The following is a 3,589-nucleotide window of genomic DNA, read 5'->3' as shown; positions in this document are numbered from 1 at the left end:
CACATGAGTCTCACCTTCCGTTCAAGTTGAACTTGTAATAAAGTGGAATGAAATCATCAATATGCTTCTCACCTCCTCCTTCAGGAGAAAAATCCTACATACATTCAAGGTGGTCAAAGTGCAGACAACACCATCCACCTTTTCCTGGAGATGTACACGGGGCTGAGGTGAGAACAGCAAAAGGCTCTAGTTTAATGGTCTTAATTAAGGTTTCAGGGAACGGCATTAAACAAACTCATATACCATCTTCCAAAAGAATTATTTTGTAAAACTGATGCCTAAGGTATGGTAAAAGATAATATGGTAAAAACCACATTTCTGTTGCTGGGATATTAGAGTTCTAAATCTATTTATTCATGCTGCTTTGAAATACATTCCTTGATTAGGAATCATTGTCTGCCATAGGAGTGAGGAAGGACAACACTCAAAGTAATAAGAAGAGAAAAATATGGAAAAATTAACTCCTACTAACTTTAACACATATACTAAAATTGAAATGATAAAATGATGAGCATGGTCCTTGCACAGAGATGATATGCAAACTTTTAAAGCATTCCATATTTTTGTTGCAAGAAGAATGAACAGGTCTACTTTAAGCTAAGACAATCCCCACAAGTACAAAAATTCTACATAAAGAGAGCACAAATCCCCATCACAACAATCTCTCTCAATGTCAATGGACTAAATGTGCCAATTCAGAGGCACAGAATAGGAAGATGAATTAGAAAACTGAAACCAACATTCTGATGCCTGCAAGAAACACGTCTGAACAATCAAAGCACCCATGGGCTAAAAGTAAAAGTCTGGGAAACAAGTTTTCAAGAAAATATCACCTCCACAAAGCTGGAGTGGCCATACTAGTATCAGACCACATGGACTTCAGGCTAAAGGTTATCAGAGACAGTGAAGGTCATTTCTTAATGATCATGGGATATGTACATCAGAAAGAACTCACCCTCCACAATGTATATGATCCTAATGACAGACCAGCAAAATATTAAAAACAACTTCTAATAGACTTATAGAAAAACATTGATAGCAACACAATACTAGAAGGAGATTTCAACACTTCTTTTTTGTCACTTCTCGATAGATCAAACAGACTGAAGCTCAGCAAGGAAATATTTTCTTTAAGGGAAGTAATGAACAACCATTGGCTTAGAGAAGAAATCAAAGAGGAAATAAAAAGGTTCCAGAAATAAATGAGAATGAGCACACGAGCTACCATAACTTGTGAGGCACAGCAAAAGCAGTGTTAAGAGGAAAGATTATCGATCAGCCACAATTCATCAGGAAGAAAGAAAGGGCCTACATGAATAAATTAGAGCTCAAGATTTTGGAAAATGACCAACAAAAGTAGTCCAAACTAGGGTGGAGGAAGGAAATAATAAAACATGTACCAGACATCAATGAGCTAGAATCCCAAAATACAATCCAAAAGACCAATAAAAGCAAAAGCTGGTTCTTTGAGAAAATCAATAAGATCAAAAAACCATGAGAAGCCTCTCAAAGAAACAAAGAGAAAGAATTCTAATAAATCGAATCAGAAATGCAAAGGGGGGTATCCTAATAGAAAGTACCGAAATCTATAGGATCATCAGAGATTATTTTGAGAATCTTGGCAGCAGGAAATGAGAGAATCTTGAAAAAATTGATAAATTATTGGATTCCAATTACCTCCCAAGGCTGAACCAAGAAGATTTGGAATACTTGAACCTATCACTACCAAGGAAATTGAAATGATGGTCAAAATTATACCCCCAAACAGAGTCCAGGTCCCAGATGGATTCAATAGTAAAATATTTCAAACCTTTAAAGAGGAACTGCTTCCAAAATTTTTAAGATTTTCCAGGAAATTGAAGAAACAGAAATACTCCCAAATAGTTTCTATGAGGCAAAGATCACCCTAATACTCAAATCGACAGAGACACCACAAAAAAAGAAAATTGCAGACCTATTTCCTTTGTGAATACAGATACAAAAATTTTCAAGAAAATACCAGCAAAGAGAATCTAGAAACTCAACAAAAGATCACACACTATGACCAAGTAGGTTTAGCTTGGGGATGCAAGGATGGCTTAACATTCTCAAGTGAATCAACAGAATACACCATCTCAATAAAATAAAGATAAAAGTCATATGATCATATCAATAGATGTAGATAAAGCATTTGATGAGATCCAGCACCCATTCATGATGAAAAACTCTCAACAAAATGGGAGTTGAACGTACTTTCCTCAATATAGTCAAAGCAAATTACCATAAACCCACAGCAAGTATTATTCTCAACGGGGAAAAACCAAAGGCTTGGAGAAGAAATCAATGAAATAGAATTCCAGAATACAATCAGGCACAAAACAAGTTACCCACTCTCAACACTCCTATTCTTCATAGTACTTGAAGTACTTGCCATATGATTTTGGTAAAAAAAAAAAAGATATCAAGGGCATCCATATAAAAAAGGAAGAACTCAAGCTTTTACTATTTGGAGATAACATGATACTATACTTAGAAAATCCCAAAGAATCTCCAAAAAAGCTCCTGGGAACAATAGATTTGTTTAGTAAAGTAGCATATTACAAAATCAATATCTTCTATGCCATGGCTTTCCCATATATTAATAATGAAAGTGGAAAAAGAGATAGAGAAAAACAATCCCATTCACAATAATACCTCAGAAAATCGAGTATATTGGAATCAACTAAAAAGGTTAAGCAACTATACCAAAAAAAAAAGAACCCCTACAAAACACTACTTCACGAAATAAGAGAGTATATGAGGAAATGGAATCACATCCCATGCTCATGGATTGAGAGGTTTAACACTGTCAAAATGGCAATACACCCAAAGCTCTACAAAGATTTAATGCACTTTCTATAAGGATACCCATAACATTTTTCAAAGAAATAGATTAAACACTCTTGAAACTCATACAAAACAATAAACTCCCATGAAGAACTAAAGCAATCTTTGGTAAAAAGAAGAAGGGAACACCTTCCCACACTTGCAATCCTACTACAAAGTTTTAGTAATCAAAATACCATGATATTCTGATAAAGACAGGCCTCAGATCAATGGAATATAGTCAAATATCCTGACACTAGCCCTCAGATTATTATTACCTGATCTTTCTTAAAGGCTCAAGAAATATGAAGTTGAGCTAGGAAGTCTCTTCAGCAACTGGTGCTGGGAATACTGGACAGCAATATGCAAAAAAAATGAACTCAGACCTCTTTATAGTGCCAGGCACAAAGTCAGATCAAATGTATTAAAGACCTCACTATCATACCTGAATTCTTAAGATATATGGAGAAAAATGTGGGAAGATCCCTTCATGACATTAAAGCTAAGGGAAACTTCTAGAATGAAACACCACTGACCAAGGAAGAGGAAGTGAAGATAAACATTTGAGACTACATTAAACTAAGAAGTTTCTGCAACTCAGAAAAAATGGTGACCATGATCGAAAGACAGCCCACGTAATGGGGAAAAATTATTTATGCAATACCCATACAATTAACCTCAAAATTCTGACTCCTGTATCATTAAGAACACTAAATAGTTCCCGTGAATTTTATTCTTCTTCACA

The 3,589-nt window shown here is 35.1% G+C and overlaps 1 pseudogene; it reads left to right on the top strand.

The window, feature by feature from the left end:
* Positions 1-464: 464 nt before the first annotated feature.
* LOC130025891 (uncharacterized) lies at positions 465-565 on the top strand (annotated as a pseudogene).
* Positions 566-3,589: the final 3,024 nt, after the last annotated feature.

This window comes from Sorex fumeus, unplaced genomic scaffold, assembly GCF_029834395.1.
Source record: "Sorex fumeus unplaced genomic scaffold, SorFum_2.1 ptg000032l, whole genome shotgun sequence".
Taxonomy (NCBI): domain Eukaryota; kingdom Metazoa; phylum Chordata; class Mammalia; order Eulipotyphla; family Soricidae; genus Sorex; species Sorex fumeus.
This window is presented reverse-complemented; position numbering and strand designations above follow the sequence as displayed.